Genomic DNA, 15,595 nt, shown 5'->3' on the forward strand with positions numbered 1-15,595 from the left:
TTCCTCTTTTGGCCGTCTTTGTCCATCTCTCCCTCTCCTCCTCCTTTCTCCTCTTTCTCTCTAACACCTGGTTTCTATTCCCTATTACCATCTATGGAAGTATTGTCGAAACAGGTGCTCGCCTGCTCCTCCAGAACCATCAAGGACCACATTGACACCCTTGATCCAGCCTTGGCCGATTTCTGTAATCATTCTTTTGCCACTGGAACTTTCCCCTCTCCCAAACACTTGGAAAAGCTGGCCAACTGCCAGCTTACTCTCCACACTGAATCTGTTGGTTGTCTCCACCGCCATCAGTCTGGCTTAAGAGCTGCCATCATCATGGAAACTGCTCTCCTGATCACCTGTGAAGATCTGATCTCTAACCTTGATTCCAGCATTCCTTCTGTCCTCATCCTCCTTGATCTTTCCTCTGCTTTTGACACAGTCAACCACACCATCCTGATCAATCAACTTTGTGAGAACCTGGGCATCGTGGATCAGGCCCTGGAGTGGCTGACCTCCTTCCTCTTGGACTGCCCCTCGCAGGTCCAACTTGGTACCTTTCACTCTGCCAACTCTCTCTACCTGTGGTGTTCCCCAGGGCTCTATCCTCTCACCCTGGCTTTTCAACCTCTACTTAGCCCCTTTGGCCCACCTGATCTCTACCTTCTCCTCTAACTTTCAGTGTTATGCAGATGACACTCCGCTTTCATTCAGGCTCCCCTCAGCCTACTCTCCTCTCTTGCTCATTCCTGGTGTCATCTTCAACTCCACTCTCTCTTTCTCTCTTCACATCTTGGACATCACCAAGAAGTCCCACTACCAGCTGCACCTTCTCAAAGGGACTCTTCCCTTTCTCATGTTCCCCCAGAAGCTCACTGTCTCCAGAGCTCTGCTTCTCTCTAGGCTGGACTACTGCAACAGCAACTTTCTCAATCTGCCTTCCTCTACTTTCTGTCCTCTGCAACTAATCTAGAACAGGACTGCGAGACTTATCCTTGGCCTCAAGCCCAAGGACCGTATGTCTCCAGCCATGAAATCTCTCCACTGGCTGCCGGTGGCGGCAAGGATCAAGTTCAAGACCCTTTGCATTGTCCACAAGGCTTTCTAGTGCTGGGATCCACACTACATCCAACACTCTCTTCCAAAATACCTTCCTTCTCGAGTCCTAAGGGTTAAATGCTTCTCCAGGCAGAGAGTGGGGGAGGGGGGTAGAGCCTGTTTCCATCCAGGTGCCTCCCTCTGGAATGGCCTACCTGCTCCTCCCAAACTTGAGCCGGACCACCTGAAGTTCTGGAAGCAGCTCAAAACTCTCCTTTTCTCCTCTGCTTTCTCTCTCTCCCTCCCCTGCTGACCTACCTGTCTGCTGTACCAACTGGTTGCTTGGTTACCCTCAGTCTCATTGAGTCCAGGCTCTTTCTTGATCAGTCACCCTTGCACTGCCTCCGGGCCAACCACACAGTTAGGGGCTGTAACTGTACAGGGTACAAAGACCTTTCATCGCCTGCCTTTTCATCCCCAGGCTTTTCAAAGTGCACATTCCATCGAATGTACTCATTGAATGGTTTAGGGGGGTGGGAAAGGGCAGATAAGGGTTCAGGCGGATGGGCAATGGCAAAAAATAAGTGTGGGAGTGGGGTTTGGAAAAGAAAAAAAACATGAGCACATTCGATGGAATGTGCACGTTAAAAAGCCTGGGGATGAAAAGGCAGGCAATGTAATGACATGGAACCCTCTACAGTCCCTGGTTCTCCTTGCACTACCCAGAGCCGCGCTGCCCTGGCTGCACTTACTCAGAGCATTGCTGCCCTGTTTTCCCCTCCCCTCTCACTTGCACTCCCCCTTTCCTTTTCCCTTTGCACTTATTGTTCTCGCACTTGCATGATCTGAATGACAAAAGGCTTAGTAAGATCATGTGCCTCATACACAAGTACTGCCTCATACACAAGTACTGGGATGAGGAAGAATAGGGCTAGGAGTAATGAAGATTACCAATAAGACATCAAGGCCTTAAACACAAGTAGTGGTGTAGCACCATTGAGCTGACTGGGCTTCAACACTTCCCCGCCTACCCCCCTTGAAATTGTGTGCTACATTAACTTGGACTGGCTAACCTAGAGAGCAGTTGCCGGACAAAAAAGGACACAGATGTTAACCAGCAACTGGGTTTCACTGTTAACAAGGGTCCGACCCAGCAATTACTATAGTACAGCATTTCACTGTAAGTACCTGAATTCAAATGCCAATTTTTTAAGCAAAGGCACACCCAGGCAGCCACCCATACATTTAAGTGTGCACCCTTTCACCATACAGGCACACCCAGGCAGCCACCCGTGCATTTAAGTGTGCAACTTTTCACCATACAGGCGCACACACCCAGGCACTCACCCATACATTTAAGTGTGCACCTTTTCACCATACAGGCACACCCGGGCAGCCACCCATACATTTAACTGTGTATCCTTTCACCGTACACGCAGACCCAGCCACCCATACATTTGTGTGCACCCTTTCACCATACACTCACACAGGCAGCCACCTATACATTTAAGTGTGCACCCTTTCACCGTACACACACACACGCACACGTCATGGGGTTGTGGGGAGTCATAATAGTTCACAAATAAATTGTTTCTTTTTGAAGTCACTCTGACTTCATAAAGAAATTATTTCCGTTAAGGACTGAACCATAACAGAAATAATGTCTTTATGAAGGCAGAGTGACTTTAAATATAAACTATTGATTTTTCCCCCACCCCATGGCATGGAGGCCTCCAGCCTAGGGTCTTCATGTCATGGGGTGGGGTAGCCCCCGGACTTCAAAAAGAAAGTTTCTTTTTGTATTCACTCTGCCTTCATAAAGAGATTATTTCTGTTACAGAAATAATGTCTTTATAAATACAGAGTTAATTGAAAAATAAATTTTTTTAAAAAATCAACTTTTTTAAAAAAAATTTTTTTAACTCCAAGTGGTGCCCCCTCCCAGGGCATGTGGTCATCGGGCCCCTGTTACGCCAGTGGCTCCAAGAAGAGGACTGGCCTGGTTTTAAGTGCCTTTGTGACAATATCCCACTACTTATCTGTTCAAAGACAAATACTTCAACATGAACATTGCTGCAAAGGCAATTGCCTGCATACAACTGTCTTCATACCCAGAGTGCCACTTTCAACCAACTGTTTGCATATTCAGTGTATTTCATTACAGACGTGGGTTGATAGTCTTTATAAGTTTGTCTTCCCCTGTAGTTTGATGAAAGTCCTGTGCTTTCATAAAATCTTGACTGGACAATTCTATTATTTTGGTACCATAGTACTAGAAGTGTTTTTGTTTCGGATGCTTCCTTGCAGGTTCACACTGCTTTTAAGGAGTGTAGTCTGCCCTCAGCCTGAACTACTCTAAGAGGCGATGGCAGTATATCAATCATGTTGTGCCTGTTGGAACTGCAGATTGAGTCTATGAAGGGATTTGATGTCAGCACCCTTTGTGATACGTACCAGGAAAGGCTTGGCAGCAAAGTTAGTAAGCCTGAACTGCAAAAGACCTTCCAAGCTTTCAAGGAAACAAGGATATATTAGGATACCCTCGGATGGGTGGTGACCTTGAGCCCCGTTGTAAAGTACCTATTCCAGAGGATGGCCCAGCAGATGAAAGGGTCAGCAAAAGTGAGAGCTGATTGTATGATGCTGCCCTCATCGGTCATTTACCTACCCAGGCCATGGATGGTGTCATTTAGCTAGCCCTTTAGGAGAAACCTATTTATTCCAAAATGAAAGCAGTCATTGTGAGGAGGTTTTGAGGAAATAAAAACAATATCTCAGGGGTTTTATAGAACTCAGTAAGAGGGGTACAACACTTTCAAAGCAATTACACATTTCTCTATGAAATGTCTGAGTGGCTAGGTAAATGGAAACAAAGTTGACACATCTGAATTCATGTGTAAATTCGTCATATGTGAGCATATCCTGAAAATATGTGAGGCAGAATTAGACTAGCATCTGGTAGACAAAAATGACAAATACTTTAGCTTGCTTGCAAAGGTGTCTGACCATTTGTGGGTGATCACATCAAAAAGAAGACTCTGACAAGCACACTCAAATCCAAATAGTAAGCTCTTTACACAAGTACAAGTAAAATGTCAAGTTATAGTAAACCGCAATGGGGCTAAGATCAAATTTTTAAATCATTTTCCAATGAAAGCTGGCAGAAATGTTAAGGGAAATCCCAGACACATGTCTGGTCAGCCTCCACAGAAACTGAGAGTGATGATACCTCTAATACTATAACAACAACACACTGAACACCCAAAGGATTTTTTCTATGTGGGGCTTTCCACAGAGGAAGGGTGATCCAACCTATCCCGGCAACCCCAAACAGACTACAGTCAGTGCTGGTAACATGGAGGTTTCCGTAATAGGTACATGCATCATAATGGATGAATTCCCACAATGGCTGGGAGGGGAAGAATGTCCCCTAGACACTGTACATGGGAAAGGGACCAGATCCCCGGAGGAGAGACCAGTTTTCATGACAACTCTATCTTTTTGGAGCATGTCTTTGTCAATGGGAACAGCACTCTTGCTCTGCATGAAACAGCTGCCAGTGTTGCTTCTGTCATGCAACAATAAGTGAACAAATGATAGGGCACCTGCTATTCCCTGATCTCTTCAGGTTATAAAGAACCTTTGTATATATGAAACAAATGATCAGGGCGAACCCGGATAAGCAAAGACCCAATATTTAATGACAATTAGATTAGGCAAAACGTATACATTAATTAGATTAGGCAAAACGTATACATTGTTAAATACAGGTTAACGATTGTCCCAGGTGAGTAAACACTAAACTTTCTCAAACAAAAAACATACAGCGACTGATTTACAATAGTACCAATTAGTATACGTACAAAACAACAAATCCCATCAGTACACACCCTTCCACTTTCCACATGGTATTATATTGATATAAGTTAGAAACATAAACTTAGTGCCCAGTGTACAAAATGGAAACTGTGTGATGTAAAAAGTCAAAGGTTGACACAACTATGTTTCGGCCTTTCTGCAAACTTGGATGACTGTAAATGTAACAGCCTTCATCAGGACTGGGAATTGTGGTATGGGCTCTGGCAAGAGCTTCCAGTGGCGATGATCTAGAATCTCAAAGTCTCTAAAAAAGCATCCCCAGCGGGGAAACTTATCATACTTAACTGGATATAGCACATGGAATCTGCACTTTCAGGAAGCACGTTGAGTGTGGGCAACTCTGGTGCCAGTCCCCTCAAAAGAGATAAGATAGTGGAGTGCTTGTAATGCACTGTCACCTAATATTACACAAAAGATCTATAAGCACAATGTTGTGAGGCCTCTCGAACAATGACAAACAGTATCCATAATGGGGAGACTTACTGTGCTTAACTGAATGTTGCACGTGGAATCTGTGCTTTAGGACAGCGCATGGAGCCTAGTATAGTCTAGTCCCAGTCACCTCAAAATGGAGGCACCCAATGGTACAAAAAAAAGTGTGTGTGAGCCCAGGGTTATGGGGCCCCTCAAAACAGAAACAATGTGCATGTGCAGTAGAAAAACTACTAGAAGGGGCACGAGGGGCTCTCCTGTGACCAACTGCGCTTATCAGCTTTGTATTTCCACTTCCTTCCTGTACCCCATGAGATGTCTGAGTCACAAAAAAAACATATAATTAAATTCCCAAATATTGCTCTTAGAGTGGGAGCCTCGCACCACGAGAGTGGGTGTATGTCCAGTCCCGCCTGTGGGTCCCAAAGGTCACCCGGTCCGTGTCTAGTGGGATCAAAGGGCTTACACAATCAAAATTACCTCACCGGAAGTGGTCATACTCCTGAAACTGCGTTCACACTGTGTGCCTCACTGAGATTCTCAGCATGTTTGTTATCGAGCATAGTCATGTTAACCCAGAGCGATGAACAAACACTGAGAAAAACCTCTACTAACCCTGTGGCCATCTTCAAAGCACTCTCCAGGGGCTGATACAGACCCAGAGGAGGATATAAACCAGGGTCTCAGGGTGTTTAAATGGTGCCACAGTCATTGAAATGCATAGGTAGTTAAATGACAAAGTGAAGCAAGGCAAATGCGTAAAAGCATCATGATCTCGATTTATATGAGTATCTGTTAGGCAGAATCACATGTAGTACCCTTGGTGAACACTACATGCAATTAAGACTACAAGTGTCAGTACAATTTCACCACAACACAAGCCTGTACTACACAGTTATGTGGTAGCAGTGGCTGAGCAGCCAGACTTATCTCGAGAGTGGAGTGAGCAGTAGAACAAGTTACACATATGACCAACAAATACAGTGATTCAAACAAACACTTACTCAAGGTTTCTTGGTAAAAGAATATACATTAATGTACCAGTCAGTTTGAAAACATTACACTAGCAAGAGCAGCTCAACATCATAAACTTATATACTACGCACACACAACCAATAAGTTACTGAACAAGTTCAGCTCCCCTGAAGTGGGATCAAAATGGCACTTGCGATACTTTAAAAAGGGGTAAAAAGACAAGGTTATAAGAATTAACAACACAAATACTTTCATAAGCAGGGCAAAGGGTCTTTGTATAGGATAGCACAGTTCTGATAGTAAATGGTTAAGTCTTTGCCACGGATCTTAGAAGAATTTGGTCAGGCGAAGTTTCTTAAACTTTCACCATGGCCGAAAAGATTTCCGGACCACGTTTGCACAGTTCCTTTCAAGTGAAGAAGAGCTGTAGCTGAGGCAGTAGTTCCTGGCAGTTTGCGCAGATCTCGCTGTTCCTGAGCTTCAGTTGTGGGGACAAGGAGGGGACAAGGAGGACGTCGGAAGGTTAGTGCACTGCCCAGGGATGAGGCCACAAGTTTGGCATAATGTCGGTTTAAGGTGTGAGTGCCTTAAAGTCCACAAGCTGGTTTTCTTTCTCCTGGCTATCCAGTTTTAAAAAGCACTCTGAAGAAAATTCGACCAGGATGGGGACGGTATCCAGGTGGCTTGCGAGTTGGTTGTTCCCACCAAACTCAAGGGAAGAAGTTAACCTTGAAGGGCTTCTCTGTCGATGGAGTTTCAGGCAATTCAAACCTGCAGCAGGGCTTCACCGGTCGTCCAGGAGTTGCAGCAGTCCTCTTCCTTCAGCTTATCTTCGGTTCTTTCGTTCCACTGGTCGACTCTGCTGTCCAAGTCCCAGAGACCTGCTTATAAACAGTTTTCCCCCATTCATTCCAGCCTGGCTGTCACTCAAACAGCAGGGTGGCTGTCCTTGCTGGACAGCCTGCTGGCCAATCATGCCAGAGGGCATTCAGGTCTCCCAGGAGACTAGGAACAGGGAGTTTCGGGCACCTCCCTCACATCCTGTCCACCCCAGACACTCAGGCGCCAGAGGAGGGCTTCAGCACTGAAGCCCGCCAAAGGCCAACGATTAAAAAGGGACCAAACCTGGTTTGGCGCGCAGAGACAAACACAAGAAGGCCCTTTCCTAAAAGAAATGGTGAAAAAAGTTGACTGGCATCTGTTTTTACAGATAGGTCTTGGGTGCCATATTGAAAAACATGGCTGACCCGATTTTTAGATACCGCTGTTCGCGGTCTGGAAAAATCATGGTAGTTTGATCTAAATCACTGCCACCATCCATTTAAAGTAGGAAAGGGTAACATTTGACTGCTACATGAGTGTTTTGACTCGGTGGATGCTAGGCAACCAATCCAGCACTCTATAGGAAGATAGAGTTTGCTGGGTCTGTAATTTTAAAGAGACTTGCAAGGTCAACTTAACTTTACATGCTCTGGGTGACAGTAGTCAGTCCCAGAGAAGGTATTTAAACCTTGGGAAGTCTGAAAGAAATCTGTGTGCCACTGCACTGAAGGTGCTGTGTGACACACAGAAAAATATGATGCCTATGGAGTTGTCTTAAAACTCCATAACCAAAGAACTCAAAAGTAAAACACACATCAAAATATATGGAAGAGTGGGAAAAAAAGGCTCACACTCTTCCCAGTTAGTCACGTGTGCAGAGCTAGAAAGATTGGAATAAACTGAAGACATACATCAGAGTATGGCGCATGTTGTTAAATGGAAAAGCAATTATGTTTAAAAACGGTAATGGGAAACCGAATGGTCCAGCAATACAATGTAGCCCCACAAGAGAGTCCTAAAATAAGCAGTTTGCAGTTATCAGGACAAACACTTCCCTAGGAATGCCAGTATTTAAATGGCAAGCTCGCAAATAATGGAGCAGCCTTACCAGTTATCTTGTTGAAGTGAATGTACATCCGATCATGCAATACTTTAAAAGTACAAAACTCATTATGGGTGAATAACTGACATAGACTACATGTCTCGGCATAAACTGTGTTATTAGCAGGTAAAATAACTGTGGGTACATCTTTGGCAGGGCAGTGCATCTCCCAACATGCACTTTGTTAAGAGCATAATCACACTGTGGGCACATATCTGGCATAGACTGCATACCCCAACATGCACTGCATCAAGAGCACAAAACTCACTGTGATTACATATCTAGCATACGTTAAATGTGCCAACATGCATGGCATTAAAAGCAGAAATCTCAATGTGAGTACATACCTGGCAGAGACTACACGCAAAGGTGACGGGGGATAGCTCAGGGGCAATGCGTTTGTCGTGGAAGCAAGACAACGCAGAACAACACGCATAAATGTATCTGTGTCTGCTCAACCCAGCGTGCACTGTGATAATACCATGAAACACCCTCTTGGTACATATCTGGCAAAGACTACTCATCCAAGCACATACTGAATTAAGGGCACAAAACTCATTTTAGGCCTGTATTTAGCAAAAAGAAAAGGCCAGATTTACAAAAACATATTAAAATGGGAAAGTCCCATAACTCAGGCCCTAAATGTCTTAGCATGAACGGTGTAAAATGCACAAAACACACAGCTGATGCATATCTGATAAAGTTTACACTCTCTCTCTGTACCCTGAACCAGAGATGGCCTACCATGCATATGGTACTCTACATACACAGAAGGTATCTGTGTATCTCTTTTCCATTTCCATCCCAATGCCCAACATGCATGGTCGATTACTCATGCAGTTAGCATCACCCAGTGCTCCTGCAATAAGTTTGCCTTGAGCTGCCAAATGAACTTTTCATTATCTTGTTGATTCCCACTGTCCCCTCCTTGAAGGAAGTCCTCCTGATCCTGGCTGCCCAGGGGCCCCCTTGGCTTCTTGCTGGCTTGGGTAAGCTCGCCTGTGATCCTCAGGCAATGCGCACCGCTGTGGGAGTAAAATCTTGAACTCTATAATTTTTATGAAGATTATTGACATTTGAAGAATGCAACTTTTCTGACAAAGTCTCATCTCTACAAGCTTGTTTCAGAGTTCATTACAGACCTCTTCATTTTGCATTGCAGCCCTAACCTGATGCTCTTCTAAGTTGGCGGCCCCACACTGCCTGCTCTGAGCTTCCCTGTTGCCTGTCCTGCTCTCCCTCCCATTGGTTGGCTTCGACTACTTTATCCAATAACAGCAACCATGGCCCGCAACAAAGGCCCTGTATGCTCCAAGTCCACTGTCTGGCCGGGCCTGAAGGGCTGCCCTGACACCAACACATGAACGCACACTGACTGATGTGACCCTGCTCTCTTTCTGAGCATAGTGCGATGATCGTGTCACAGTCACTCCTTGGTGTTAGTCAATTTTTTACTGACCATCACCTCGATCATCTCTGACCTTCCCTCCCTCATTCCGTCTACCTGGACTCCACTCTCCTACCTCCACTCTCTTACCTCCACTGTGCCCAGTGGCTTACTGTGTCTTCTTGTGCACTGCTTATTTTAAACTAAGCTCTTCCCAGTCGCTTACTGTGCTTTCATCTCCACTGCTTATTTTAAACTTAGCTATGCCAGTGGCTTACTGTGTTTTCATCTGCACTGCATATTTTAAACTTAGCAGTGCTCAGTGGCTTTTCTGTGTTTTCATCTGTCCTGCTTTCCTTTATTGCTCCATCCCTTCTGCTTTCACCCCCCTGTTTGTTCTTCCCTACTGTCCAGATGCCCCCTTCCATTCTTCCTTCATTCCCCACCCTCCCTCTCTCATCTTATCCCTCTCCCACTTCTCCCATGGTGCTCTCTGTTTCGCCTATCTTCTCAAACCGTTTCTCTATAGACTATCCTACTCTTTTCACTAAGTCTGGTAGGAAAAAAGATATCCTGGTCTCCAACCCAGGCCTCCCTATAGTTGATACCTTCCTCCAGACAGACACTCACCGACATCCTCTTTGTCTTTCCTTCGCCTGACCTATGGACTCTTCATATGGTCTCAGTGCTCTATCCTTACTCTTCCTCCCCAATAATGGTGGCCCCCCAGTGGGAGGCCCTCCTGCCTTCCTCTCCTCTAAGGTCAACATCAATGTTTACTTCAATGGCACTGTCTTGGTCCAGGGCACTCAGGCCATCCTTCTCCTCTTTGATCGATGCTTCCTGTGCCTTATCAATTTCCTTTCCTTTCCTGCTGTCCCATATTCACCTTCTTCGGCTCCTCTGCCTCCTCCTTCCTCCACCAGTTTGGCACCCTCCTCCTCCTTCGCGGCTACCCTGCCCCCTCCTCCTACTTCCTCTGCCCTCCCTCGGGCTCCTTCCACACCTGCGCAGGGATTACCTCTGATTTGTACTGCTCCCCGAAAGTCTTTCAAGGATGGCAACCTCCTCCATCTCTCCACTCTTAACTCTCGCTCTGCTGTCAAACACTCCTCTGACATCTGCCGTCTACTGGAAGATCTCGAAACATGGTTCATGGGCAGCTCTATCACAAGCTTTGACACCCTCCTTCCTGATGGCTACAAGATCCTCTCCGTGCCCAGATCCAACCGTTTCAGTAGGGGTGTAGCATTGATCTTCCCAGAGAGGATTCCTGCCACTATCATTCCTATGCAGGACTACTCTTCCTTTGAATGCCTGGTCTGTCGGCTCTCTCTCTGTCCTGGCCAATCTCTCACAGTGGCTACTATCTACTGGCCACCTGGTCTGATCACCTCCTTCCTCTTCGAGTTGTCTGACCACTCTTCCTCCCTCCTGACCTCAGCCAATCAACTCCTCCTCCTTGGAGACTTCAACATCCACCTGGATGCTTCATGTCCCACCATGGGACTGTTCTGCGACCTTTGAAACTCCCTCTCTCTCTCTATTCTTCCCTCTGGCCTGACTCACTCTGCAGGGCACACCCTTGATGTTGTGATCTCCTCAGACCTCCCCCTCTCAAACTCTCTCACCACTCCTTTCTCCTGGATTGACCAATTTTTCCTCCCCTGCCATCTCTCTTTCTCTACCCCTCAAGCCAAGCCTAACCCCACACTGCTACCCACCTTATCAGTCATTCAATATGAAGCATGTGTCAGCGGAGGCTTTTGCCGCATCTTTCTCTCCCCCTCCTGCACCTCTTTCTGGCACACACCCTGACACAGCCCATTCCATACTCCACTCTGCTATCTCTGATACTCTCTATGTACTTGCCCCTGTTATGAGGATCCACATGAATCCAAAAACAAAGTGCAACTACTGGTATGACTCAGACCTAAAAGCAACTGTAGGGTGGCTGAGAGGAAATGGTTGGCATCCTGTACACCCTCTGACAAACTGGCCTGTCACCTGCTTCAAAGGCAATACTGACTCTCTGTTCTCCCTAAGAAACAAGCTTGCATGCAAGCCTGCATTGCTGCGCCATCTAACAACTCAGCCAAACTCTTTAAAATCTGCAAGGAGCTGGCCAATCCTGCCACAGTCTCTACCTCTCTGGTCACTTTCCAGGCCCTCTGTATGCCCCAGGCTTCTCACTTCATCTCTAAATTAAAGGACATCCTGTCCACACTCTCACCTTCTCCTGCTTCTCCCCCATGCTCTCATCTGCCGCCAGCACCCCTGCAGCCACCCCCCCCTCTCTGCCTTTCCCCTCATCTCCACCAACAAGGTTTCTAGACTAGTTTAATCTATGAAAACCTCATCTAAACAGGTTGTTCCCTGTTCTTCCAAAGCAATCAAGGACCACATTGACACCATTGCCCCAGCCTTGGATGACTTCTGCAAACACTCCTTTGCCTGCTGTACCTTCCCCGACTCCCTGAAGCACATTATTGTGCACCCTCTTCTCAAGCCCTCAGCCGACCCCTCTCCTTTGGCTAATTATCGCCAATCTCTATCACTCCTTTCCTGGGCAAACTCTTGGAAAAGTTGGCCATCTCCCAGCTTCATCTTAACACTGAATCTGTTGGCTGTCTCCATGACCATCAATCTGGTTTCAGAGCAGCCAGAAAGACTGAAACTTCTCTCCTGAACATCTGTGAAGACCTGCTCTCTAACCTTGATTCTAATTGCCCCTCTGTCCTCATCCTACTTGATCTCTCGTCTGCCTTTGACATGGTTAACCATGTCATCCTGCTCAACCGGCTCCGTGATAATCTGGGTATCACTGATCAGGCTCTGGCCTGGTTAAATTCTTTCCTCTCTGACAGACCCTCCCAGGTCCAACTTTGGTCCTTCCTCTCTTCTATCTGTCTCTCCACCTGCAGTGTTCCATAGGGGTCTAACGTCTCTCCCTGGTTGTTCAACCAATACCTGGCACCTCTTGCCCACCACATTGCTGCTTTCTGCACAAACCTCCAATGCAATGTGGACACACCCAGCTCGCTGCCAGGCTCCTCAATGCTGTCTCTTCTCCTTCTCCCATCCCGGATTGTCTGTCTCCAATCCAAGAGTGGTGTACCACCAGTGATCTCTGCCTGAATGGCAGCAAGACATAGACCCTCCTCATTGGCACAGCAGAACGCTGCATTCCCCTCACTCTCTGGCTGGCCTCGCTTGGCCCTCCTCCTGTTGCCAGCTGGGAGGCTAAGAACCTTGTGTTATCTTCTACTCTACACTTTCCTTCTCTCCTCACATCTCCGATATCTCTAAGAAGTCAAACTACCAACTGCACCTCCTCAGAGGTATTCTCCTTCTCCTCTCTTTCCCCTAGAAGCTCACTGTTTCTAGATCCCTGGTTCTCTCTAGGCTTGACTACTGTAACAGCTTTTTTTTAAATGTGTCTGCCTCTACTCTCTGCCCTCTGCACCTCATCCAGAACAGGACTGTGAGACTTGTCCTTGGCCTCAAGCCCAGGGATCATATCTCTCCAGCACTGAAATCCTGCCATTGGCTCCCAGTGGCTGGAAGGATCAAATTCAAGATCCTTTGCATTTTCCACAAGGCCTTCTGGGGCCTGGGACTAAAACATCTCCAACGTTCTCTTCTGAAGTTTCTTCAAGCCCTTCACTCTTCTGCCTCCAACTCCTTGAGGGTCAGGCACTTTTCCAAGAAATGCACTGGGGGCATATCTCTCTCTTCTTCTGCAGGTGCCTCCCTGCCTCTCTGAAACTTGAGCAGAACCATCTTCGGTTCCGGAAGCAGCTCAAGACCTTTCTCTTAGCTTCCACCTTCTCTCCTCCTCTTCCTTGCTGATCTCCTGTCTGATACTGCACTGGTTACCTGGCTACCCTCTGAACCACGGGCCCAGGTCCCTGCCCTCCCAGCTTCACAACTGCACTGCCTCCTGGCAACCCTGCACTTGAGGGTGTATCTGTAACCCTACAGTCCCCCTACCTGCACGATCTAAACCCTGCTGTTCTGCACTTAACATTGCACTGCCACCTGTTGGTGGTACTTCTTGTTTCTTGATGTTTAGATCCTATGTCCTGCACTTGCTGCTCCTCCCCTAGCACTCTTACCCTTTCCTCTCCCCTGCACTTGTGCGATCTCAATGACACTAAACATAGTAAGATCATTGTTTTGTCCCCCCCTTGTTCCCTCCCGTGCCTCATTGTGCTTTGAAACACTTGTGGGCGAGCTATAAATAAAATATTGTAGCATATTATGGAGGTGTATGGTCAACCAAAAACCGATCAATAAAAAACAATACAAGGAGTCAATAAAGAGTGCATTATTGCCAAGAAAAACAAGATTTATTGCATGCAAATGTGGCCGGGAGGGTCAGTCAGCTCAGTAGAACAAGAAAACTGAAAATGCTCTTGACACGCCCCTCTCAGCTTACAGTTTTTATAGACAAATACCACAAAAAAACATTTGGTACACATATCAAGTACATGTTAATCCCACATTTCCCATTGGCTAGCCCCTATACTAAAATCTAAACACAACCTATACAACCCAAACCCACTGGTCAGCAACCTCCCCATGACCATTTAAATGATGCTCCCTACAAATGGCCTAATTGTGTAGTTATCAAAAAATAAACAGTTTTTATTGGACAACATTATTGATATTATTGATGCTACAATGTCCTTCTTCCATTTTCCAGGACAACTGTATAATATTCATGTTGCACGAGATGTCCTAATCATGACACGAGTGAGAAAAGTGTAGTCAGTAGCCTCCGGAAACAGAATGGACACAACACTACTTTTTCACGAGACCAAACACCTTGGAACCCCTCAGCGATTCTCAGACCTTGCTGTTTGGCAACACCTCATGCGACTCCCGTCTTGAAACATGTTGCTTTCCAAGCACACATCCTCCCACATCTCTCTACGGAAATGGTGGCTTCATAAAAACGCAGCCGAGGGACTGCTCTTGAGGACTTAATTCTCTGATTTATTTGCTCTATTTAGCCTGTCAGCTGTAGTTCCAATGGTCCTACCACTTCCCAATGGGACGGTATGATTAGAACCTAGTTCAATACACTAGCTAGGTCTTGCCTCTAGATCTTGTTCACACCAAAACGTGTCCTTAACTGCCATTGCATGTATATAATGTTGGAAGCATAGCATTACATATCTCCTCCCTGAAGCATCTGGAAACAGCTCAAACTTGCAACAATAACCAATCTTTGTGTGGCGCTTCACTCTTCCTCCAAGTCCTTGGTCATCTGAACACTCATTCGGAGGGGGTAGCAGGAATAAAGTCTAATTAAATTAACTGGACAGAAGCTCAGAAATGTTGTGTAGTTCCCTGAGTCATAAAAAGCTACCAACTCTTAACTGGGCCTATTTATTTATTTATTTATTCACATTTGTTAAGCGCACATCAGACCGAAGGCATCGTGGCGCTGGTTACAGTGTTTCTTAAACTTAGTTACAGACAGTTGTACCCTTGGTTACATTGGGCAGTGGTTATGCTTCAGTACGTGTACATAGAGAACACAAGAGTGGTCAGGTGCACAAGTTAGTTGAAGAGAGCATTTTAAGTAGTTTCCGGAAGGAGAGGAGGGATGTTTCTGCTGTGAGGTTGGTGGGCAGTGCGTTCCAAAGCTTTGGTGCCAGGTAGGGGAAGCCTATACCACCTGCCTTGGATCTATTGACGCGTGGTATGGTGAGACGGTTGGTGTATGTCGATCTGGTTGGTCTTGTGGACTGGGATCTAGACAGGGTGTCGGATAGGTAGGATGGTGCTGTATGGTTGATGCATTTATGCGTTGTGGTGAGGATTTTGAAAGCAATCCTATCCTTGACTGGGAGCCAGTGGACAGCTTTCCTGGCTAGGGTGATGTGCTCTCTTTTTGGTATGCTGAGGGCTGCTCTGAGAGCGTTATTTTGGGTGGTTTGGAGCCTTGCTAGGTTGTTCTTGGA

The sequence above is a fragment of the Ambystoma mexicanum genome, chromosome 5p, assembly GCF_040938575.1.
Source record: "Ambystoma mexicanum isolate Mex_15411 chromosome 5p, UKY_AmexF1_1, whole genome shotgun sequence".
Classification (NCBI taxonomy): domain Eukaryota; kingdom Metazoa; phylum Chordata; class Amphibia; order Caudata; family Ambystomatidae; genus Ambystoma; species Ambystoma mexicanum.